At 30.8% G+C, this 27997-nt stretch overlaps 1 pseudogene; it reads right to left on the bottom strand.

Moving 5' to 3' along the window:
- Positions 1 to 98: 98 nt before the first annotated feature.
- LOC112417930 (probable disease resistance protein At4g27220) lies at positions 99 to 26057 on the bottom strand (annotated as a pseudogene).
- Between the last annotated feature and the right edge of the window lie 1940 nt (positions 26058 to 27997).

The raw sequence follows: 27997 nt of genomic DNA, 5'->3' as shown, positions 1-27997 counted from the left end.
TATGACTGATGTTGAACTAAATAGCCTTATTTTCTATTTAGGAATTTTGTAATTGCAATGTAGCATACCTGTTTGGTGAAATACTCTGATGATTGTTGTTATTTATTTACTTTTGGGTAACGGGGTGTTACAAATTTCACAAACATTAATGGAATAAATGGAAAGATCAGGTGGGTACCTTAATGGAATAATTAGGAACGATGAAATCACCGATAGATGTAACATCAACCTTGGAGCATTCTACTAGTTCAACTTTCGTCAATGGTGGCAACGTTGTGCAATAGTGTTTGGTACACATGCCGATTAAACTTGGGAGATTATCAAGCCTGAGACGTTCCAAAGATAGAAGATGAAGGTGGGTCACCTCATTATTGTGGTTTTTGTGATGATCAGTAGCATCAATGTGCCCAAATATGTATTCCAATTTCTCACAATCATCAACTTTGAGCTTTTTTAATTTTGGGAAGACATTGTTTCCCCGATTGTTTCCACCACTGCCATCTTCAATGTCTACTATTATGTGCTCCAATTCATCACAATTTTCAATAGTCAAGGACTCCAATGACAGTTTTGATGCAATAGACATTACAAACACTGATTTTCTCTTTGCAAGATCAGCCAGTGTCATCTTTTTAATATTGCATAGCATATGTGATAGCCTCGAAGTTGAAAAACATTGAGCACGTTCCCATATGTAAGGATAATGTGAGCTCGATTCCTGCAATATAATCAGAACTTTAATCAAACGAAACGATCACTTATTGTGCATTTATAATTTATATATAAAGAAAATAAATCATTTCAACTCTTTTGGGATGATTTTCTCTTTTTATAAATACTCTCAATTTTCAATACAAATAACACATATAACAAATAGATATGAATAATTTAAATATTAAAAATATATAACAAACACAATATGAATATATATGCATGATGTATCTGATTTTTTTCTTTTATCTGATATTTATACTTACTTTTTTATTAGTTTGTTGCTGGTGTCATTAAAACAAAATTATGTTTTTTTGTTATATTGTTGATCTAATTAAAATAGATAATCATAATTAGTTTTGTTTGTTATAACTTGAAAGCAACAATCATTCATAACTTGAAATAGATAATCATGGTTTTCAAGCGTTAAAACAATAAAAAGAGCAGAAAGATGTGCACGTGAATGCTTGTCTTTTCGCTAGTAAAAATAAAGGGAATGCTAGCATTTAACTTTTATTATATACTACAATAGTAGCTTCAAAAGAGGCACGTTTTCATTATTCTTTTATCGTTAAAAATGATAGAAGTTTCAATTATATTAAAATAATTTTTTTTTTAGAGAATAAAATTAAAAAGATAAAATGTTACACAAGAGTTTGAGCTGGATTTTTCATTTTTTATTTAACTCTTCATTTAAATTATTTAACCCCCTCCATTATTTTTTAAGTGTCATTTGAAAATGGTAATACCAATTTAAGGATGTGGATTTTTGCACTTTTTTCCTCTTATACCCTCATTTAACCCATCAATAAATTTCTATTTTTTTAATAAAATTTCTCTCCAATGTGTTATTTTTCTTTCATATAACAAACAATTGTAAATTATTCTCTCTTTCTGCAACAAATAATTTTTTTAAAGAACAAATTTTTATTTTTTTTACACACTTTATCTCTCTCCCCCATAACAAACAATTATATTATAAAAAAATAATTATCAATAATCTAAATATTATACACATATTTTTTAATAATTGTAAAGCAAATTAGAAATTATTTTAACTTCACATTAATTAAAAATTAAGAAAATTTTAACTTTCTCTCAACTTCTTTAATCAAAATTAAGGCTTCAACTATGTTTTCAACCAAAAATATATTCACACTATGTAATATATATTTGAATATTGAAGATAACAAAAAAATAAACTTTGTTTTAAAAAAATAAACTTTGTTTAAAAAAATAAACTTTTGTTTTCAAAATACATTAACGTTTTAAAATTAAAAGCTTTGTTTTTTTACCAGAAAAACAAACTTTGTTTAAAAATATAAATTAGTTTTATTGAAAAAGTTAAGAGCAATTGAAATATATATAATTGGCAATCATACTCTTAAAATAGCAAAATAACAGTTAAATATGAACGCTAAATTCGTAGTCAAATGACATTTAAAAATGAACGGAGGGAGTATCATTTTGTAATATTATCTAGATTATTAATTAAAATAACTATATTCTGTGAACTTAGATTAGTTGACAAGGATATTGCATATTAATGCAGGGACGGGGGTTCGAACCCTGAACACTTCGCTTCTTCACATTTAAAATGTGTGACCTCTAACCACTAGGTTACTTGACAGAAAAAATTAAAATATGAACTACCCCACTACAATATGAACAAAACTCTTTAAAAAAAAAAAAAATAGGATGTATCAAAAATAAAAATAGGAACAAAATAGGATGGATCAAAAGTTTACTTTAATCTTTTTTAAGCAACTTTTATAATCTATTTGTCAAACATATTTTATCATATAACTCCCTCCGTTCCTTTTTAAATGTTGTTTCGGAACAGTAACGTCAAATTTAAGAACTGTGTCCTCGTGAGCATAGCTCAGTTGGTAAGGACAAGACATAATATATGCAAGGTTCGGGGTTCAAACCTCGGCCACTGCCAAAAAAAATTAAAGAAATGTATTTTTACACTTTTTTTTCTATTATACCCTCATTTAAATCAATCAGTAAATTAATTTTTTTTTTTTTTGGATAAACTTTCTCTTTTCAATAAACTAGTGTGGTGAATAATAGTTAATATGAATTATGAGACTCGTAACCATTTTTTATGTTAGATTTTCTAAAGTATAAAACCAACTATAAAAATAAAAAAAATATAATGTACAAAGATATATGTAGTGCCTGTTTGGATACGAGGTAGAGCACCAGAAACGCACGTTTGGGACGGTCAAAAGCGGTTTGACCGAAAATTTTCATGTTTGGCTTGCATTCACCTGAATTGCTTCCATCCCCAAAATTGCGGTGGATCGGAAGCTACAATTTGGAGCTTCTGCGTTAGGCAGAATCGATTCTGAGTTTCAATTTAGTTTTCCAAGACCAACTTCCCTTATTACCCTTCCTTTATAAAATGTTTGCCTGGGCTAAAAAATAATAATTGTTGTTCAAGATGAAGAAACCGAACAAGAGAACATGCTGAGATACAGTGAATTGAAAATTAATTGTTTTTTTGAGAAATCTTGGCTCTTCTAGGGAAGAAATTGATACATCTCTTCTGGTTTGTATATTTTGCAGCGGTAACTCAATTCAATTTCCACACAAGTGGGTGAGTCACTCACCGAGTTGGATTAGCTTCTATCTTTTTCTTACAGTATTTTAATAAATTTATCCTCTTTTTTTTAATGATATATTTTTTGATGAATTTTTTTTACAAAATATAAACCTATTCTATGATGTACTAAAAATAACTCTTATAAATTTGTATTACTTTTAAATGAATTTGTGAACCAATAATTATATTTGTCTAATTTTAACTTTAATTAAAAGGATAATTTGGTCATTACATATCCAAAATCAATTTTGATTCAAACTATCTAAACAACGTCAACTTGTAAAAACCACTTTTAAACAAGTGTGTCCAAACATAAATCAATTCACCTCAAACTCACTTTTAACCAAAATCAATTATGTCAAACTCAATTCTGTCAAAATCAATTTTCGCCACCGCCATACCAAACAGACACGTAATGTTTTTCTGTATAAAAAAATTAAACATCAAACTATGTTTTAGCCAAAATTTATTAGGTTATATAGTCCAATTAATGTTTATACTTAATTGTTTATTTAGTGTAGGTCAAATTTAAACATTATTTATCGCTGGAAGAGGATAATGATAAATAATGAAAATTTCTTCTCTCTATATCAAGTGAGAGAGAGGGAGGTATACATATACATATATGAAAGATGTATACGAGAATGAATAATTTATATGAGAATGGTGATAATGATCATCAACCATTAAATTAAAAATAAATGGTTGAGATTAAAAACACACATATGCACCTCACCTTATTATATCAATTCTCATAAACTCATTTCCTTTTTTATCTTCTTCTCTCCACAATTAGAATTTATAGTTTTCAGGCTTCGTATTCTGGTTCTTTCCATCTTTTTTTTTTTTTAGACTTTCTTCTTCATCGTTCTCTACCCATCAGATTTAAGGATTTTCATTTGAATTTTTTTTCGATTTCAATCTAATTTGTTCTGTAAATTGTCTTCTAATTTCAATCTTCCGATATAGGTATTTTGTGTTTAAATTTTTTAATTCACTCTCGGCAATTTTTTTCTCTCGATATATAAGTGAATTTGTGAGTTTTGCTGACCTATAGTCTTTCCAATCAGATTCATAACTCATAAGCAACCATTCACAAGTGGAAAGAGAAATTTTTGCTTTGTGTTTGCAGAATAACAAAGAAATACATCGTAATAAATCAGTTCAAGTAAATCACATACGCAAACTAATAAACCCGCGTACGGGCTCAAAATTCAGTTAAAAAAAAAGGATAAAAAGTGAACATTGCATAGAACATGCCAACAAAACCACTCAGTCTTTAACTACTCCCTCCGTCCCAAATTGTATGTCGCTTTAGGGAAAAAAATTTGTCCCAAATTATATGTCGCTTCACAATATCAATGCAACATTAATATTACTTTTCCTATTATAACCTTAACTATTTATTACTATCTCTTCTTTCAATTCTTTCATTTATATTTCCCATATTATTTATTAAGGACAATTTTGTAAAACAACTCATAATATCTTTTTTCGACACAATATTAATTGCATTTCTTAATATGTGTGAAATGTCCAAAATGTCATACAATTTAAGACGGAGGGAGTAGATGTCCGTTACATTATTCAGACTAAGTGGGTCACTGATCACTAAATTGTCCTAAATTAAGAGGGAAATTAAATGTATAAGGTGATACCACATATGAATTGTCCTAATAAGAATAACCTTACTTTAATATTTTTCTTTCATGAGAAACAATCGTTAGTTACTCTTTTTTCTTCAACAAATTCTTACTCCCTTCGTTTCAAAATGAATGTCGTTTTAGCAAAAAAATTGTTTCACAATGAATGTCACTTTCAGTTTCCACTGGAATAATAATTTTTTCTTTTCAATTGTACCCTTTAATTAATATTATATACACTAATTCCAAAGACTTGTTTTTTCTTTAATGAAAAACATATCAATAGTTGATTAAGATAATTTGGTAAAATAACATCTCTTTTTTATTAATAAATGTATTTCTTAACATATGTGTAAAAATCTTAAACGACATTCATTTTGAAATGGAGATAATACTTTTTTCACACACTGTATCTCTCTTCCTTGTTTTTTTTTTGAAGGATTCTTCACACTATAGCTCTCTTCCTTAACAAACAATTATCAATAATCTTTATATCCTAGACATATTTTTTAACAATTGTAAAATTTATTCATAAGTTAACTTAACATTAATCAAAAGTTAAGAAAAATTTAACTTTCGCCCAAACTCCTTTAATGAAAGCTAAAGCTTCAACTATAATTTCAGCCATCCTTAAAATAAAATAAAAACTATGGTTTCATTAAATACTAGATTCACATTATGTGACATAGATTTAAATTTTGAAGATATATATATAAAAAAAAAAACTTTGTGTCATAAAAAAAACTTTGTTTAAAAAAAACAAACTTTAGTTATCTAAATATATCGCATTATTGGTTTTAATGAAAAATATAGGAGTAATTGATAAAGGGTGTAGGTTAACAAATTGGATCCTTAAATTATCAAAATGACAGTTAAGTAAGAATATTAAATCCACAGTTAAACGTCATTTAAAAAGGAACGGAGGAAGTATATGTTAAAATTTGTATCTCTTTTTATTACAATTAAGTGTGTACAATAGAAGTGACAAATAGACATGTGCATGTACAAAGAAAGTACACGAATTTGAGCTGGTTTTTTTCCCTTCCAACGTTTTTTAAATAGAGTGCCCATCTGAACACTAGTGTGTATTTAAAATATTTTGATTCTTTTATTAAATAAACCAGTATTAAATTATGTAAAAAAAATATCAAATAGTTTATATAAATGGCAAAATAGAAAATAAAAAAGCAACATCACATTTTTGTATCCCCTTTATATATACTAGCATCAATCTTTCCGTTTTTCTATTACGTTTAACCTATTCTTATTTTATCGTATCTGGTTATTAATTTTTTTTTATAATATATCGCAATATACTAAAAAGATTTAACTTATATTGGGTGTATTGTAATAGAAATGTAGAATTGTTCTTATTACTCCCTCATATCCTTTTTAAGTATCTTTTTAAAAAATTAACACCAGAATAGCAATGTGTATTTTTGTACATTTTCTTCCTATTATGCTCTCATTTTAATCACCAATAAATTTTTATTTTTTGACACACACTATATCTTTTCAATAAATTTAATATGTTATCTTTCTCTCTTAACAAACAATTGTCACTTATTATCTTTTTCTCCAACAAATTCAATTTTTTTTGCGCGCTCTCTCTCATAACAAACAATTGTCAATTTTCTAAATATTGTGCACATCTTTTTAATTATTTTCACTCAATATAAAAATTATTCCAACTTCACATTATTCAAAAGTTAGGAAAAAATTAACTTTCTTCCAACTCCATTAATTAAAGTTAAGGCTTCAACTATTACTTCAACCAATGCTAGAATCACACTTTAAATTTTTAACAATTGCTACTCATCTTAAAAAAAAACAAACTTTAATTTTCCAACTAGATAGCATCAATTAGTTTCATTGAAAAAGATAAAAGTAATTGAGAAAAGGTATAATTGACAAATCGTACCTTTAAAATATCAAAAAGGAAGTTAAATAGGAACGAAAAATCACCCTAAAAAGACACTTAAAAAAGAATGGAGGGAGTATAATAAAATTTAACAGAATTTTTTAATTGAATAAAAAAATTAATTAAAGATTTAATTAATATTATACAAAAGTTAAAAGTGTAATTGGAACGGTTTAAAAGGTATAATTGGAAGATAAAAAGATAGCTCAAAATCATGTCTTTTTTTTTTTTTTTTTTGGTGGTCGGGGTTCAAGCGTCAGACCTTACATATATTATACACTGTCCTTATCAACTGAGCTAAGCTCACGAGGACATATCTCTCTTTAGGTAAAGATATATATAAATATTACATATGCTTACAATTTGCAGTAAACACGATCTCCATTCCATTTTATATGTTGACTTAAAATTATTGATACATATAAAGAAAATAATTGGGTGAATTTTAATGTTGTAATAGATTTTAAAATAAATTAAAAAAAATATTTGTATTTATTTTTCAAGATTTTAAAATATCTGTATTTCAATCTCATTTGTTATAAGTTAAAGGACAAATTGTGGCAATCACCGACTAAAGTATTGATTGTTAGAGATTTTAAATAATAAAATTTTTATGAAAATCCATTTGAAATGACTTCTTACTTTAGATATTTTTTGAAATTTTATCATAAAGAAAATTATCACGAAATGATGAAATACTTAGAATTATATCATTTTAAGAGAAACTGTAACGCCCTCTTTGAATTATTTATTTTATTTGATTATTGTTAATGAGTTTAGAATATATTTAAATGATTATGTGATTTATTAAGTGGCTTATTTTAGTATTTAATAGAATAAGATTTGAAATTAAAATAAATATTGCGATGTGGGGCTGTTTTGGAATTTAGAGGAGTTTAGTGGAAATAGAGGAAATAAGAAAAATAGAATGAGGAGAGATATAAGAAGAAAACTAGGTTTAGAAACCTTTTTACGTGAAACTGCTTTTTGGAGAAAAAAGGGAGAAAACAAGAGGAGAAGAAGAGAACCAAGAGAGAGAGAAGCCGCCGATCATTCATTCTAAGGTAAGGGTGAGACTAGCATTCAATTCTATTAATCTATATAATTCTGATGATTTTATTTAACAAGTGTAGGATTGGTTTTAGAGAATTTGAAAAAGGGTTGAACCTTGTAGTTGTTAATAGGTTTTGATGTTAAAGTGATTAGGGTTATATTGAATTTAATTGTTGAAAGTGTAGGTAAATCATTGAATTAACGTAAGTGGGGAGTTTTATTCACCGTAAGTGGGTAGTGAAGGGTTTTTAATTTTTGTGTTCCTTATTGTTTTGATTAATCTCGTTATATTGTGTTCTTTTGAGTTGTGATTATACGTTTAATTATCGTTTGTGAATTGTGATTTTTCATGTTCATTTCATAATTAAAATATAGTTATGTTATGCTTAATTGATGCCATGATGAGATGAATGTGTCCATATATGTTTGTCCATTATAGTTGTTGATCTTCGGTTCTGATTCAGTATTGGATAGTCGATGAATTTTAATTAATTTAGCATGATAAGTTTATGTTATTTGATTGTTCCATAATTAATTAACAAGTTTGTATCAAATTGTTAAAAAGTCGATATCTGAGAGAAAAGGAGAGGAAACCGAAAACTGTCTCTTAATTGATTATCGTTTTTTTTCTCTTTATAATTTTATGAGTTTAGTGGACTTCATATTTATAAATTATATATGGTATATTTACTCAGTCATAGTCAGTAACTAGCCAACAGTGTTTGTTGTGTTGTAATCCTTTCTGTTCTTATTTTGAATACATGGATAATTAGTTGTTGGATATATATTTTTATTTGAATACAAGGATAATCACACTTCTCTATATTCCGTGCTAGTTAATTAGTTGTTGGATTATAAAATTGTATTGAAATTCATGAGTAACTTTCGTAACAGTGATAGAAATTTTACTTTATAAAGATACTTGAAATAATTAGAAAACTAAAACTGATAGTCATTATAATTCCAAAGGGTTTAAATGGTTTTACTTGAATTTGATATCAATTTATTTTATTAGTTTTGGAATACAAATCTGATAAAATAAGGAATTATGTGAAGATGTGTAATTCATGTGTTATTTGACGAAACATAATTGATGATTATTATTGATGGTGATTTGATGCATATGTTTAAATGGTGTTGTCTTGCTGTTATGATGAATCAATACTATTAAGATGTCTAAGTTGTTAAGTTTTAAGATGAAGTTCCAAATTATTGGATTATATAAGAGGTTGCCGATTTAAGATGTTTAAGAGGTCGAGTCCATGCATTAGCATTCAGTGATTGGGGCTTGATGCTCCGGAAGTATAATAATACTCAAATAGCGATTGGGGCTTGATGCTCTGGAAGTATAATAATACTCAAATAGCGATAGGGCCTTGATGCTCCGTATTGGTACCACATGCATACAAGAGGTCTAAGTTGCATAATCGAGTTGTTTATGTTGATAAGCTGTGAAGTTGTAATTGTTTATACAAACTATGAATGAAGTGTTAAATGATATATTATTATCTATAATGAATGTTAAGATGATTTGATGTTGATTAAATATAATTGTTGAATTATATGTTTAATATTATTGTTTTGTGAAATCTCACCCCTTCTGCTTGGAAATGTTGCTCTTCGTATGAGTAACTTGCAGGTGATCGTTAGTAGGTTGCTGCTGTTGCTGTCGTGAGTGATTTATTCCTCACTGAGTCTTAGGATGCTCTGATACGTAACGGGATGAGATCTTTTGTGGCTATTTTCTATTCCTTTACGTATTGTTTATGCTTTTAGTAAGGCCTGCGTGCCAAAGACTAATCTCTGTTAATGAATTCAATCCGCTGCAAAGTTTGAATGAATATGTTGATGATTTTTGGAAAGATAGTTAGTTAATTATCTCATTTATTATTTTTAAGAAGTGTATCATTCCGTTATGTGCTGAATATTCTGATAATTATTATGAAATTTTTATGTTGGGAAAACGGGGTGTTACAGAAACTATTCAAAGAAAGTTTTATTTGATACTTTCTTCACAAAAAAAAAAAATTATAGAAAAAAAAATAAAAAAATAAAAAAATAATAGAAAGCAATGTGATTGAGCAGTCTGGCCAATATATATCTATTGAAATGAAAAATTAACATAGACTAACTAAAAACAGAAACTATAAATGAAAATATGAGATGGTGTTACCAGGGTGATTGAGCAGTCTTTCGGTTGATTGTTAGAAACCAATGGCATTTTAGTACTTGTCCTGCCTCTCGATTTGTATCCATAACAACATATTTGACTCCAAGAGAATGTTTTAGATTTGACTGGCTCCAATTCTGATTGTGGCTTGGAAATGGAATTAGATGACCCTTTAATGGACAAAGCCTCTGGAAATATGTCGATGAAATTTGGCACATCATTATGCTTCAATATTTTTAGTGAAACGAGTTTGACATCTTGGTGTTGGCCAAATATGTACTCCAGCTTATGACAATTTTCTATCTTGATATATTCTAGTAACAAAAAGTCTCCAGCAGAGTGACATGGAAGTATAAATTGTAATTTGTGACATTTTTCAATACAGAGAAATTTCAGATTTGGAAACATTGAGTTGCAACTATTTTATTATCATTATCACAATCAGTTGTAATTATGTTTTCCAATTTCTCGCAATCAATTATTTTCAATTTCTCCAATAGCAGCAGTCCTCTAGCAGTTGACAGATCAAAAACAGAAACCAACATAGAACATGAAATTAAAGTCACCTTCTTTAGATTGGAGAAGACACTTGGTACTTCAGAATTTATATGTTTAGTGTCTAAAAGGCACTGTACTTGATGACATGTTTCCAAAGAAAGTTCAATTAGATCATTCATACCATTATCTATAGGAATAATCCCAGGCATGAGATTTCTCCATCCCTTGTCGGTTCCTTCCAAATGAAGATGCTCTGCAGTTTTCATCACATACTTCAATGTGGCTTCTGAGAAATAATCCCATCTCAAAGACACACCTCTTGATATTGTATCATTCACCCTATAACGATAACCGGCGACATTGCTGAGATGATACCTTTGCAATGTTGGTAAGGTTATTTCCTTACAAAAATCATTGAAACTATTCAAGAAGTACAATTCTTCAAGTGATGGGCATCTTTGGATAACTTCAAATGGGTTATTATTTCTAATTTCACAATTTTTCAACTCCAACAATCTAAAATTCTCCAGTTTTTCAATTTCGGGAGGAAGTTCGTTAATTGCACAATAGTTCAACTCAAGAGTCTCAAGACTTTGCAGGCTTCCAAAAACAGAAATGTCACCCAAATCAACATTTCCAAATGATAGAGAACGAATATTCAACAATGGCTTCATTGATTGTGGTAATGATAGAGGATGATAAGAATTATGGCATGATAAATTCAAAACACGAAGCCTTGGAATATTTTCAAAGAATGAAATGGGGATGTGCAGAATGTCCTCCATATGCATGTCGCCAATTAGAATCTCAAGTTCAGAACCATCAAACTTAGATGCAAATAAATCCTTAAGATTTCCTTCGCATATCAAATATTTCATTTTCTTATCGCTTTCAACTAGTGACTTTTGACTTTTGTTGGAAAAATTTACTATCTTAATCTGATTCTTTGCTATCAATTGTGCTACTTCACGAACCAAGTCATGCATTTTCACATCTCCTTCCTCTGTCTCCAACAATAAACATGAATCTAGGAGTTTATTTTTTGATGCAACTGCTTGAATTCGAGGATCTTCGTAACTACCATAATCATCCCCAAAAAGGCCAACTCCTATGCCAAGCCTGGTTAGAACTTCGGTTGAAATTTCTGCATCTTCTGGGAATGTAGAACATAAGAGGAAAAGTCCCTCGGCTTTTTTATCCTTTAGAAAGTCATAGCTAAACTTCAAACATTTATAAATATCAACCAAATCATCACCAACACTGCCCACGGACACAGGCTTCTGTAAGGTCTTTAATGAAATGTCCCACTCTTCGCGGCGTTTTTGTCCCTTCAAACTGCTAGCAACAGTAGCAATTGCAACTGGTAGTCTTTTGCATTCAGTTGCAATTTTACGTCCCTTCTTGAGGATAATTTGGGAGGAATTATCAGTTAGATTGGCATGCAATTTGAACATACTCCATGCCTCTTCTTCATTCAAAAGATCTAGTTGAATTGTCTTTTCACATACCATTTGGTTGCAAACCTTCAGATTGCGTGTGGTTACAAGTACTTTGCATCCTTTGTGATTATCACTCTTTGGAATCCCTATGTCATCAAAATTGAGATTTCCCCACACATCATCCATTATCAGCAGAATTTTCTCACCATCGGTCAATCTGCTCCACAACTTTTTAGGTCGGTCTGATTCACTGATGCCCTCCAATTTCAATCCTAAGGGTCCAGCAATGTCATCTTGAATCTTTTTTATATCAGGATTAAATGACACTGTGGTATCGATAACATGATTGAATTGCTCTGATGTCTTAAGTTGTTTACCCACTTCTTTTGCCAATGTAGTTTTTCCTGTGCCCCCCATTCCTTGCAATCCAATAATATAATTGATTTCATCTCTTAGTGCATCCAAAAGCTCTTCGTATTTCAACTTTCTGCTTTCAAAAGAAATGTAATATTGAGAAGAATAACGCTCAACACCTGGAAGATGACGATCAAGTTCAACATTTTCAAATTTCTCTTCCATTAGTTTTCTTATTTCCTTTGTCTTTATTGCCAACTCTTCTCCCCTTTTATATCTCCAAATACAATCAGGGCAAAATCCAAAAAAACAACTCTTTTTTGTCTCGGTGTTCTCTTGAATATGCTTACCAGCATGTTCTTCCCAAAATCGAGCATCAGCTTTGATACCATTTCCTTTGTTGATAGCCACTTGAAACTGTTCCCTCAAAGTTGCCATTCCTGCTTCCAACTTATCCTTTTCTTCATTGAATTCTTTAACAATGCATGTGAAGCAAAATATATTGCGTGATTTTTCTATTGCCTTGTTTAGCACTTTCTCCGTAAGTGTCTTCCCCAACTCTGTCAGGAAACACTCCATCTAAATCAATGTCAACATAATAAAGTTAGCAATACAAAAACTATATTTGGCTTATAAGAAATACAAAATGTATAGTAATTTATAAATACACATTATAAAGTTTTTATTCGAATTAAGTTCAATGTAACAAATATATCCTAAATTTATAATTAAAGGCACGAAGACCAGACTAAATAAAGGTAAATACCTACCTAATTTTTTTTACATAAGAACAATTTTGGAGGTTTTTTTGTCACATTTTTAAGGTGTTTTTATCGCACAAAATACTTTTTTTAACCTTATTTAATTTGTGTTGTTTTAATATTAGTGGTGTCCTTAAGGCTTTACAATTTTCCATGAGGATAAATCTGTAGAAATATCCATAAAAGTTGAAACAATCAATGGTTGCATTGATTTTGATGTTTTTCTTGTTTTTTAAGAGAAATTAAACAATAAAACTTGTTTACGAAAAAATATCATTTTTCAAATATCAATATATCAAATTTAGTTTTAATATCAATTTGTAGTTTTATTTATCAGCTACTAGTATTTCCTTTCTCAACTTAGTATTATGTTTTTACTTTTTCTTTTTTTTAAACCCTTTAGATTCTAGGGGAAATGGGCACTAATAATTCAATATTTAATTGGAAGGTAAGTAAAGTCTGATCAAGAATTGTTTTCATCAGGAATCAAACTCGGGTTCTTTCGAACAATATATCAAAAAAAAAATTCAACCTCAAAATATAAACATTAATATAGTGTTTCTATTGAAAAAAAATCCTTTTTTATTCAGAAGTGAAGTCTTAGCTCAACTGGCAAAATGCCGAAATTGTTAGGCCGGATGCCATGACTGGGGTTCGAACCCTTGTACCTCCACTTGTGTGTGTGAGTTTATAATGACTTTGCCATTTCGTCTATCTATAAAAAAAAAAAAATAATTTTTATATGAAAATTAGTGAGTTTAAGAGATTAAATGAGATGAGAATAATATGTTTTCCATTTCGTCTATCTATAAAAAAAAAATCATTTTTATATGAAAATTAGTGAGATTAAATGAGATGAGAATAATTTGCTTTCCAATATTTATGGCATAAGAGGGGAGAATGAACTGTGTTCATATATTTATGTCATAATACGTTGTTTTTTCTTATTATATATTGGCGAATTGACTATGAAGACCACTAAATTAGTAAGATTAGTTTAACCGATAACATTCTAGACAATTTGATGGACATTAACTTTATTATATTAAGTGATAGATATTTTGAATTATGTGTAGATACCATTGTTTATGTAGCAGAGATGAGGAGGGAAGGTTTGGGAGTCGAGGGTCAAGGTTAGAGATGCAACTTTTATGGACAATTTGTAATTCTAGACAATTTGTAAACCAAGCCTTGAACAATGTAATACTCCTCCTAAATCTTGCTTGATGATAATAATGTATTGGAATGTTATTTGGACGATTGTTCAATGAATATCTTCTTATTCTCATGATAGGTTAGATGCTGGCCTTGTATGGTCTGCTACCTTCCATAGCAAGTATTGCACGAGTCTTGTTCGTGCAAACTATTTTAAAGTAGAGGTGTCAATTTCGACTATTACATTTTCTATCCTATAAGCTTCTTGCATGCCTTATTTTTTTCTCTTCAAAATTACCCTTTATTTCTTCCGATTATGAAATTCGAACATGGGTTTGGATTATAAATCGATTGAATGTTATATATAACGCAAAAATACTTCCCCATTTAGACATTTAGAAACAATTGCCCTAACTTCTTCTCTCTCCCATCCCAAAATCCGAAAACCACACATATGGTGAATCAAGGAGGCTATCTGCTAAAAATCATCACATTTCAAGCTTCATCAAACTCAAGATAAGGTCTCATTACCTTGATTTGTCACTGTTGGGTTAGAATTTTTGTTTTCTGAACCACTAAAATCGTTTAACTTATAAAATCGGAACAAGGTTGTTGATTGTTTCGGATTTTATTTTTTGGCCACTTTCAAGGATTTTTGTTAATTTTATGTATATGTGATTTTGCATATTTCATATATGGATCACATAAGAAATTAAAGACAATTCATGCATGCTTCTGTTAGGCAAAAGTGGATGGAGAGTAATGAAGTAGAGGGGAGAGTGCATAGGGGCAGGAGACGTCGTGCTGATGGCGAGGGAACACTCAAGTGAATGATCCTGACCCACAGTACGAGCCCCATCCAGAGCAACACCATATGAAGGAGGAGGAGGAGGAGGAGGAGGAGGAGGAGGAGGTGGTGGAGGAGGAGTTGTTGGATGAGGAGGTGGAGGTGGATCTAAAGCTGCTGGATGACTATCCTGATAGCCGACATGATTTTACTATTCTGATCATGTACCATGTTCATGTGGCCGGAAGAATGTCTGATGAAATGGAAAGATTCTAAAACTTTTATTTTGTGTGTTGTATTTTTAATGTCAATTGAATTCATATATTGTTTTTTTAATTAATGTAAATTGATGTTAATTTTTGCATGTTTTATTCTAATTTTTGTTAAACTGATGTTATTTTTTTTTTTTGTTTTTAATTTTTCCAGTGGTGTGGTAATTTAAAGTGCATAAAAAACGGGTAAAAGTTATTGGCTATACATGATGATGAAAATAAGGCACAGATGCATGCGTGATGGTTCAGAGATTCCCTAAGAGCTACCGATTTTCAATGGCTACACGATGTCAGTTATAGTATTCTTAACCACGGGCTGATTTCCTCTTTCGTTTGAGAGATTGCACAAGAAGACCTCTAGCTTCCATATTCCGATGGGGGAGATGTGAGTGACACTTGATGATGTGTCTTATCTGTTGCATCTCCCCATCGAGGGAACACTCCTGGACCACGATGGTTCACCTGCTAGGCCTGTTTATGACATTATATCATCTATATTTTGTCAATCATTTTTATGCATTTTTCAGTTGAATTCATTGTAATTATGGGGAGTTAGAGGCTAGAAAGTACATAAATCAAGGAAGCACAAGAAGTCTAAATCGGGCCACGATTTCAAGCCTAATATCACCAATTTGGTTCGACAATCTTCGGGCGCCGATTTTGCAGGAGCGAGCAATGAACATTTGATATATGATCATTTCGAGCCACAATTTTAACAGATCAGGGACCGATTTTTAATATGTCTATATAAGGCAAACACATTTTCTGAAGAGGGGTTCAAAATTTTGGAGAGAAAATGCATATTTTGGAGTTGAGAAACTGGACATCCGGTGGCAGACCATAAAAACTTATTGTCAGTCCTCCGATACATGTAATGAATCTTTATTTTTACTAGGTCAAGAAATTGAGTAGAACCATTTTGTGTGAATATATGCCTTGACAGGAATACTTTGGTTTTGATGATGGACAAAAGAAGTCCTAGACGAGCAACGATGCAAAAAGCGGAAAAGAAATTCAAGCTATCAAGTCTTGTGTCTTGAGTTTTTTGTTTATATTAGAACTTTATTGTAAGTGGTTAAAAAGCTCTCAAAAAAATAAATCACACACTCACAATGGTTTTCATTTAAATGTGATTTTGCATAAAAATATTTTTACATAAAAAGTCAGAATTTATTTTACAAATTGCATAATTGGTTTTGACATTAAAAATTTATTTGTGCATGATTTGAATTATTCAAATTACCATGGCTTTAACTTTTGCATATAATATTTTCATTACATGATTGATTACGTGGTTCTCAAACTGTCCTGGTATATCTTTGCAACGACTAGTAATCAATTATTTGTTTCAACGGCTAATTCTTGAAATGGCATATTGGATCATAATTATAGCAGCTCCATATGTCTACTGGTTTTACATAATGCATATAATTTGATCATGGCCAAATTTATTACAGTGTGATAACTGCATATTTGTTTTGATTCTTCACTTTAAAGGAGCAGCATTATGCAACGACTCTTTTTCTCTTAAATTGCAAGTTGACCACAATGAATATTTTTGTGCAACGGCTATTTTTTTTATTGCTCCTGATTGCCATTTGCACTATAAATATGAGCTTTGTGGTGGCTATTTTACACAACTAATATTTACACTAAACATTGTCAGAAATACTTTTTCATCACTCTCATAATTATTTTTACACTTGCTAATTTATTATCGTGAGAGCTATTTTATACTACATAGTTGAGTTGTAGTAATTGTACGTCAATTTGTTATATCTACACATTTGGTGTATTACTTTATTATTGTAACTCTATCTTGTATTGGGTGTGATCTCAAGGTTTCAAGAGATGTGATATCTCTTGGGTTTAGAAGCTCTTCTACAAAGGATTGTTTTGTTTGAAGAGTGCTTGTTTATTTGTAAAGGTTACTGGCTTATCCCGTTTAAAAGCTAGGTTAATGAAAATCTCAAGGGGCTTTTCCTTGGGGACTAGACGTAGGCCTTGGTGTTTTAGGCCGAACTAGGATAAACTTCTTGTGTCATTTTCTCTCATCCCTTTATCTCTTCTATTTTACTTGTTATTTATTTTAGCACAATTTTTCTAGTTTTTCATCTTTATTATAAACTTTTATATGCACTTTATTTCTTTTGGTTAAAATATTTTTTAAGTGCTTATTTTAAATCGTTTTCTAAAGAACACAATTCACCCCCCTCTTATGTGTTTGAAGTCACTTGTTCAACATTTTGTTAATCTGTTGTTAAACTAGGTCGACATTGATTGGAAAAGGGTACAAATTATCATATAGAGACATTAGAGGATTCGAACGTCTTAACCATTATTCTCATAAATTTCTAAATCCTATTTTAATCATCTTTTCAACAATTTATGTTGCAAAAAAGAACCCAACTGCTTAGGGTAATCCTGAATTTAATACATCATTTATCTTAATTAAATTGCTGAGTAGAAGTTAACAACGGTCCTCGTGGATACAAATTTTATTACTTCGATAGAATTGGTACACTTGCCAAAATCCTATCACCTGTTGCAGTTGATTTGATGGTGCAGTTATTGGAGGATGATGTGGTTGCAGTTGAGGACCAGATGAGAAAGACGAATGGTGCTCATGAACATTTTGGATGGTTGATAACTATTTTCAAGGAGCATCTTCAAGAAGCAGCTACGGCTAAGCAGCTAGTGACATACCTGAGATACAGAAGAAGCGTGACCAGGTTGTCCACATCTATTTGCCCGACTTGGTGGCTATCACGCTCTTCACTAACAAGAGCGCAAACTATGTAGACGTGACATACCTGAGGTACTTTAGAGACCAGAAGCCTATATCTGATTATGCATGGGGAGTAGTTGTAGTTACACACTTGTACATGGAGCTTAATAATGGATCCCATCATAAGACCAAACACCCGGTCGAATGCTTGAATTTTTTTTAGGTATAAATAATAATGGATTGCTTGTTTATTCACATGTATGTTGATTTTTCGTATACTCATACTTATATGTTGTTGACTTTGCATACTTAGGTATTTTATCACTTCAAGGGAACCGAGGTCACGGATTACTGGGGTGGATACATGGATAACTTACATCCATGTGTCATGATTTATGAACTTCTGAAGGGTGTGTCTAAACTAGATCCTACTTGAGCGCATCTAGATCAGCTGGATCTTAGGGGTGTTTACTTGAACTCATACCATGATCACCGTGAGATATGTTCGTTCGAGAGAATCAATATTTTTTCTTGATGGCTTATATATAAACCTCGTAGGGTGTGATATCTGCCAGAGCGAGTGTTGTGCCAGTTTAGTTATGTCCACAATGTCCCCAAGTATCCACATGATAATTTAAGTCCCCATACGACCTTAGAGGAGATTAATCGCCGCTACGTGTAGTATCTTGATCATATGTTGACATATCAGGACTTTGGGCTCCGTGTTGTGACTGGTATTGAGGCGGAACATGGTTACATAAGATGGTTTTATTCCATTTCACATCCACACATCATAGCTCCGTCAGAGGCTGTTCATATCTTGAGGCCACTTAAGCAGAAGACCCTTGATGAGATTGCTCCAGAGCAGGAGGGAGACCATTAACATCTAGACATGGTGGGACGATTGAGGTGTATCAGAGACCATATCTTATTTGTCATGGGCACTAATGCACTGGTTAGGGGGACTGTTGAATGGGAGAGTTTAGAAGCAATTATACAATGGTTTGTCTATCGCCCTAGGCGTGTTAGGGGTGGTAGAGTCCTAGGACTACTTTGTTATTTTGTGTTATTGTTGTAACTTTTGAACAAATGATGTTTTTAATCTTCTGTTTGAATATTTGAATATAACCTATGGATAATTTGTGTTTAATTTGTACAATCTATGTTAAATTTGTATTATTTCTTATTGTTTCCATTATAATATTTTCTTATAATTTTCATGAATGCATGTTTACATCGTTCCAATTTGTGAAAACATATCTATCAGACAAAAACCATTATTTCTATCTCTATGCTAATAAGTTTCAGATTATATAATTCAGATTGTTTATTAACAGTTCAGGTTATATAATATGAAATGTGTGTTTATGTACACTATACATCTAGTTAACCAAGCACTTTATGGTAGGTGGTTATGAATGATCATCCTTTGTGGTTGCATGTTGTGGAGAGAGATATAATATTGGTTCTAGGAACGGGGAAAACTTATGTTTGTCCTACCTCGGGGGTTGTCCAGAAAGGTTGAGGTTTTTATCTTCTTGGTGGAATAGTATCTTTCCACCTTTATGGATTCTTCTAGAGACTGGTTTTCTAAGGGAGTGATTAGGGTGTCTGAAAACGTTCTTTCCACCTCTATGGAATTACCCTTTGGTGGGGCCAATTCCTCTAAAGATTTTGTTAATGATGCTCTTTAAGGTTTCTCAGCAGTAGAGATTTCTGGTGGGGAATATGGGGTCTTCGGTGGGTGAGGGAGTTGAGATATGGTGGTGCAGAAGTTCACAGAGTTGGGGGCCTTCACACCCTCCATGGTGATTATATTTCGCGTGAAAATATGATGCGAGTGAGGTTTTAGATGGCAGTTGACGCGGACGAAGGTTGACCCTCGAGGAGTTTGTGAAGATGTGGATGAGTTGGACGCCATCTCCAAGATTGTTGTCTTCTCTTTGCAATTATTTCAGGGCAGGGTTCTAATCAAACAATAAACATTTTAAGTGTAAGATTATACTGCCTTGAGCGGTACCATGTGTGTGTTATATAACGATCAAGTGAAGTCTTCCAACCATCTTTTTTTTTCCGCATGATTTAGCCACCGAGTTTGGTATGGTCTAATTAAGTGGTTAGGATGAGAGTTGGTGTTTCCCCAAGACATTTGCTGTTTTAGGGAATCTAAGGGTTGGTCTAGGACGAGGATAGGTTTATCATTGGTCTGGCATTGCGTCATGCGGTCCATCTGGACTTCGCGTAATGATCTCATTTAACGAGTGGCTGGTGGAACTTATTCTATGTTGGACTTACGTGATATTTGTGTTAAGAGTCCCACATCAGATAAGAGATAGTCTGACAATGTGTTTATAAGTGGGGGCAATCCTCACCTCACAAGCCGATTTTGTGGGGTTGTGTTAGGCCCAACCACGATTTCTTAGAGTTTGTGTGGCATACATGGCTGGTTCTTTTTGCGGTTGTGTTAGGCCCAACCACGATTTCTAAGAGTTTGTGTGGCAGACATGGCTGGTTCTTTTTGGTGCGCAGTTTATGAGACAGGCTTCCTTGTGCTGCTACTCTTAGTAGTGGGGTATTCTTGGTTCTGTTTTTCTTGATTTTGGTTGTGTTTTGTTTTGTTGATTTGCTTACTAGTTACACTTGAGGATGAATCAAATTACACCCAAAGAATTACACCAATAGTTACACTTATTTTCATCCAATGATTGTAATCTAATCCAACAGTCACGACTTATTCACTTTAATGAGGTCACGATACATGCAAAAATTCTTTCTCCCTTTTCCATCTCCAAAATCTTGTTTTCGAAACCTGCTCATCAATTAGTCAACACTCAATAATTCTTTTCCACGCATCCAAATTAATTTATTTTAGGGAACCAAATTAATTTTCTTCAATTGATCAAAGCAAAGGAAAGAATGTCCTTGGATTGCAGATTTAATTGAAAGGGTTGAAATATAAAACAAGTGTGACTGTTGTAAAAAGTAAAAACTATATAGGTATAAATAATTAGAATGAAGAATTATTTGAGAACATGACTACATAAGGTTTCGTGAATATGTTATATGAACATCAATGTAGGATTACAAATATGGCGATAGAGAGATGGTGCAAGTAATAGGAGGAAATAAACACTTTGGAGAATGGATGACAATTTTAGTTTACGTGATTTACTTAAGATGCAAATTATAACCGTTAGATCTAACTAACTTTGACCGCTAAAAAACCCAATATTATTTGGTTTGATTTTATTTAGGATTAAATATGTTTTTGATCCTTGTAAATATACTAACATTTTGTTTTAGACCTTCTAAAATTTTCCTTAAACTTTTAAAGTAAACTCATACGTAGAATTCATATTTTTGAATAAAATTTTGCAGAAAAATTCATAATATTATAAGAATATCTTTAAAAAAAATTAGAATTTTTTAACAAAACATGAATTTAATATGAATTTTTATATTTTTTACAGTAAAAAATTCATATTTTAAATTTATGTTTTATTAAAAAATTCTAATTTTTTTGGTCAATTTTTTTACAATATTCTACACATTTCTACATAAATTCATTAAAAAATAAAAAGAAATTAACTTAAAAATAGGGACCAGAATTAGTAATTAAATTTTTTATTGGGACTAAAAGTTGAAGGAAAATTTTAAAGGGACCAAAACGAAAAGTTAGTATATTTATAGCATCAAAAACATATTTAACCCTTTTATTTATCACAGTTTAACCGATTTTGTACGAACCGGTTACGCTCCTAATGCTGCATCTAATTTTATGTTTTCCCTGGGCTCATTTTGTGATAATCTGCACCATATTAACCCTCCAACAGAATAAAGGAAGTTTGATTATTTTTTTTGGGTTAATGACAAAATATATATTTAATAGTATTCATAAAAAAGTAAATCTTATAAAAGTATGATTGCTTGATTATACCTCGGAGGTAGCTATATGATTGTTTGATAAACTTGTTCAGCTAGCGACCAGCAAAATTTGAATCATAATGTATATATGTGATACACCATGGAAAAGTGATATATAGGAATGAAATGCAATTGCAAACTATATAGAAAAAGCAACCCATTAAATTTCTGTCTACACTCCACAGACTTGGTTTGGTAGTAGTTGGTTTTATTTTTGGTGCATTTGTGTTTGGAGAGGTCATAGACTTGGTTGTGTTTATTAGAAAGGGTTTATACTTTTGAGGTGTGTTTTTTTATTTTAGCTTTTCTGTTGTACGTTTGTTGATCTTTGGATTTTGTGATTAAATCAATTTTTACTTGTTCGAAATAAATATTATTTAATTATCACAATAGCTGGCCATTCATTTTAAAAATCAATTCTTCAAAAAAAAAATATTAAAAATCAATTAGTACTGATCATGTCGTACCATCAATCAATTTAATAATGCAACTATGTCTGAAAAAATAAAATAGTACCACTAAGTCTTTGTTTATATATTGAGTCAAGAAAGTCTTCATTTATATACAGAACTCATTTCAATTCAACGCCTCAAAAAAGTCTTTGATTATATGAAAGTATTTTTTATACTACATCTGTCTTTATATCACGTTAGACAATTTCATAAGACTCTATTTACATTACAAAATACCTTAATTAATTTTCACAAATATGCTCACAAAAAGAATAAAATAATGAAGAGACTTAAATATTATCTTTCCAAAATTCTACAGAATTCAAACGTTTACATAAAAAATAAAAATAAAACAGAATTGCAAATAAAGCAACCTTAAATTCAATTTTCATCCTTTATTTTTCCCAAAATAAATTTCTTTTCATTTCTAAAACAGATTTTTTTATCCCCTATATTAAGCAACTTTTGGGATTTTTTTTTGTGGTTCCGCCAATGTTGATGACGCGGTACGGGATTTTTTTGTGGTTCCGCCATTGTTGATGACGCGGTATTATTTTTTTTTTGTTACAAAGCTGATCAAAACAACAAGAAGGAAAGACAAAAACAATGAACAATCTCATGGTGACTTAAGTATTTTCGACTACTCGTTAAGAATCATCTTCTATATCATATGGTTTTGTGAACTTCAGATCAAATGAATTCCTTATTTTATAGTCTTGGGGTTATGATCGTTGCAATTAAACTACTAGCCGTTTAAAGAATGTCTATATTTCCAAGTTGTATTGTACTACCAAAGGATAAAGAGAATTCCTTTTGTGTCCTGATGGTTCTTCTAAATTTAATATTCAAGCTTGTACCAGAAGAATTTATTTACTAATTAGGGATGTAGTTCAAGATAATTTAAGATATTGAATATTAGATGTTGTAGAAGTGACTCAAAATTAGAGTTTAGAGAGAAATATGGCTTGTTTTAATAGAGTGAGAGTGATAGAAAGTGGATTCCTCCTCATTTTGTTGAGAAATCACAAGTTTGTAATGAATCCTTCTCTTTCAATTCATTCTTGCAAGGCTTCCATGACAATGAGTAGCTAAATCTCCTTTGTTGTGATTAGAGGTACTTATGATCTTAGCTTAACATGTAATCTTTTGATCTATAAATATATGGTTCTAGCATTTGATTTGATATTGATGTCATTCTTGCACTTTAATGCTTATGTTTGATTTAATTGTGATTGAGAAATACTTTTGAATCTAGGTTTAGAATAATCATCTATCAAAACATAAGTTCTAGACATGGAATTCATGTTTTGATAATCATCTTGTGTATCCAAACTTAAAGCTTTCTTATCAATCAATAGATTGAGAAATCATCGATTGAACGGTAAGACCGACTCTTGAATCATTCAATAGTTTGAGACATCGACGATTGAATGATACAATTGATTTCACAATATTGTTTGGACACGAATGATGTTGTCGAGGGATACGTGATAATATCAAAGAAAAGCTAGAATCCATGTATGGTAATTAGGTTACGTGTGATGCTTGATCAAGGAACTCTAATCCTAACAAGTTTCACGCCTTATTAATCTCAACTTTTACTCTTGCAACTTAGTTACTAAAACAAACAACAAATCATCTTTAACTTAGAATGATATTTAGTGTCGAATGGTCCGTGATATCGCACTAATCTCTGAGGAGACGATATAACTACTTGCTATTGTTTGATGCAAAAATACTACATCAATATCTTCACCAAAGGCCTACCTCGAGTTCTTTTTGATGATATTTGGACCAGTATAAGCGTTCGTGAACCTCCCTCTTCGACTCCGGGGTGTGATAGAATAGAATATTCTTGTAATTATTCTCATTCATATTTGTCATTATTTCCATAGGTTTGACTAACACATTATATCATTGTATATATACCCTTTACTATGATGAATGAAATCAAGAAATTACATTCCTATATTTTTATATTTCTCGTAGCTCATTTTGTGATAATTTGCACCATAATTACCCTCCACAAGAATAAAGGAAATTTGATACCTAATGATTAGTATTCAAATTGTTAATAGTTTGTAGTTTTTCCTTCAATTTTTAGTTTTTATTTTTTCTGTATTAATCCTCTGGTTCTTAAGGGAAAGGGGTATTGATAATTGAGAATTTGGTCAAAAGTAGGCAAGTAAATAATCTAGAAAAAATTATTCCATGAAAATCCTTCAATTTTCTTAAACTGTTGGAACTCGCAATTACTCACTCGTATGACTATTTGATTTTGAAATTGTCGATGTATGTATTGTTACTAATATGTTGCAAGCAAGATTCAAACTCTCCATCTTCACTAAAAATTGTCAGGTTCCCTGTAGATGTTAATTATTGGTATAGAAAGAAAGAAAATGTGGCATTTAGGATGGAAAAGTATAAAACTTTTCCACCTTAGAAAAATAGGTTTTTACTATTAGATCGAGGAACATTATATTTTTTCCACTTTGTCTTCAACCTCTCAACCGTTAAAACAACCTAGAAAAACTTGCTTCAAGCAATCCATGAAATCAAAGAAAATCTTGCTTCGTTGAAACAACCTCTTAGCCATAAAATCAAGATTCAAAACCCATGAAGACAAACAAAAGTAAAAACTTATTAAAATTAAAAACAAAACGAAGTAAAAATATTATTTTTAAGCAAAAATCAATCTAAAGGTTCATTTACATTGTTGGATTTTAATACCACTAAACACAATCATCATTTCAAAAAGCTATTAATGTGTTTTTCTTCTTTTTCTTGTTGTTATGTTTGTGTTTGAAGAAAATGTTGTGTGAATAATGAACCAAAAACAAGTCATATATACGTGGTAATCTTCTGAACAACAATAAAAAAAATTCACAAGCCATTGTCCTTGCTCATTGAAATAAATTGAAGTTTAAACATTAAAATGAATTCTAATGTCTACTATTGTTTTTGCATAAACTAAAGAACTTTTGATTCTGAACATGTAAGATTTTAAGCATTTCCCAGGATTTAGGGTAATTAATGGGTGCAAAAATCTAGTTATTAATCGTTGAAAGAGAGTTGCTCGCGGTGGTGGGTGCGTGAGAGGGACATAGAGGAGAGAGAATAGTTGAGGTAAGATAGTATGAAGATTTTTTTTTTTTTTTTTAGTGTTGTGTATATATATAATAAGACTTTGTTTTACATTTGATCGAATGGTTAACATCAACTAACCATGGTGGGGAAGTTTTGCACTTTGGCATGCTAAATATCAAAGGAAAAAATAACTTTATAAAAGGATGATTGCTTGATTACCTTGGATTTGCATATGATTGATTGATCACCTCGTTTTTGGTACGTTCAGCCAGCGACCTGCTAAAGTTGAATCAGAATCTATACAATGGATAGAAATGTTTGAAAAAGTGATAGAAATGAAATGCAAACTATATCATAACTTTTAATTACCTCTCGTTTTCGTTCGTTACGTTCAGCCAAGCACACGCACAAAAACTATCCTAATATTTCTATGCCCAATCTAGGCTTTAGAAAGCAACCCATGAAATTTATGTGTACACTCCACTGAGGTTAAACATAAACGGTGGTAATTTTAAGTCAAACCTTTTAATTAATCCCATTATCAAATCTTCACATCTAGCTGGTAATTTTTTATTCATAATAGCTGGTCATTCATTTAAAAAATCAATCACTGATCTCTTGGTTATAACATATTCATCCCAATCTCCAAAGTCCCTGACTCCACGTGATAAACTTTACAACCGGACCATTAATCAATTTAATAGTGCAACTCTTCTTTGTTTTGTACAATTATAATGCAACTATGTCCCCTTAAAATAAAATGCAACTATGTCTGTCAAAATAATAAAATAGTGATCCTCTAAGTCTTTGTTTATACTTTATATGTTGAATCAAGAAAGTCTATTTTTTTTATATGAATAATAGTTCTAGACTTCTTTCAAAAAATAGTTCTAGACTTCTAGCACACTTGGTTATGTTGTGTCAAGAAAGTCTTTCTTCATATGAATCCGTGTAAAATACAGCAAAAGAAAAATTAAATCAAGTTTTTTTTAATAATACGTCTCTTTTATGAAGTTTATTAACCACTTAAGTTTAATTCCTTAGTTGATTCAAAAGAGTCTTTAACTAAATGAAAGTCTTGTTTATATTCTTTTTCAAAATCAAATGTTAGTAATTAATTATTAAATTAGTTTTTTTTTTCATTTGTTTAGGTTTGAACCCAGAACTTACGACTCCTAATCCTCTAACTCAAATCCTGCTCGTTTTTTTTTTGTTTTGATAAAGCTGAAAAATCAATCAAAAGCTAGGAAAAGGCCTGAACCTATTTACAAAAGAGTCAATTAATAATACATCAGTCTCTAGAAATGTAAAAACCAGAAGCATCTCTGTCAAGCAAAGAAACAATAAAGAGAGGGGGGAACTCCACCATTGTGAACTGTAAACAGCCAGCCTTTGCCCATTTTTGGCAAGAGCATCCGCAACCAAATTCCCTTCCCTAGGTATGTGCGTGCACCGGCATCCCATCTGAAGCGCTAAAGCTAGGTAGGATTTCCATCTATTCTTCAACAATCCCAAAATCTTGTTTATACTACACCTATCTTTATATGAAGTTAGACAATTTCAAAAAAAGATTACAATTAATTATTCAAATCGATCGTGTAATATATAGGAAGTTTGAAAAATGACTCTGTAAATATATAAAACACATTTTAATTTTGTGATCTGAGGTTCATATTTTTTACCTTGTAATATACGCAATGTCAAGAAAACTGATTTAGAGGTTGAATTTTTTCATGATTTTTTTCAGTATGTTTACGAAGTTAAAATATGGCTTTACACAAAGAAAAATAGAATTTTCTAACAAGCGACATATTAATTATGAATAAAAAATTCAAAAAAACAATACAACAAAAATATCTACATAAAAATCGAATTTTTAGGTGATTATTCGCAAAGACATATATAAAAATACATAGAAAGGATCTAAGAACTTCCATAGCATTTCAAGGACGCCTCGATTTATTTTGATTTTTCAACAAAAACGTGCAAAATTTGTTGAAACCAAAATCTTTTTTATGAATGTTTTATGAATGGTGATATACTGATGTTTGCACTTAAGTCTTTCCAAAGAAGTAGACAAGAAAGAAGTGATATATATACTCAGTAGAAGAATACCAAAATAATAGCATCGAAAGTTCAAAGAAGATATAGAAAGAATATTGTTTGAATCAAAAGAGTGTTGATTAAAGATTCAAAAGATGAATTTTATGATTAATTGATTCATCCTCATCACCACATGGTTTTCAACAAAGCCTTAAAGATTTAAGGAAGAAAAGGTTAATGGTTGAAAAGGTACCCAAGTTCACTTTTAAAGTCATGTCACAGAATACATAATCACTTTTAAAGTCTTGTGGGTAATGTCACCAGCCTATGACAATATTGGTTACAATATATAATACAGACCTTAGTTGCTAAAAAGTGCATTATTGGT

Source organism: Medicago truncatula, chromosome 7, assembly GCF_003473485.1.
Source record: "Medicago truncatula cultivar Jemalong A17 chromosome 7, MtrunA17r5.0-ANR, whole genome shotgun sequence".
Taxonomy (NCBI): domain Eukaryota; kingdom Viridiplantae; phylum Streptophyta; class Magnoliopsida; order Fabales; family Fabaceae; genus Medicago; species Medicago truncatula.
Note: the sequence above shows the minus strand (reverse complement) of the source record. Positions and strands in the feature narration are given on the sequence as shown.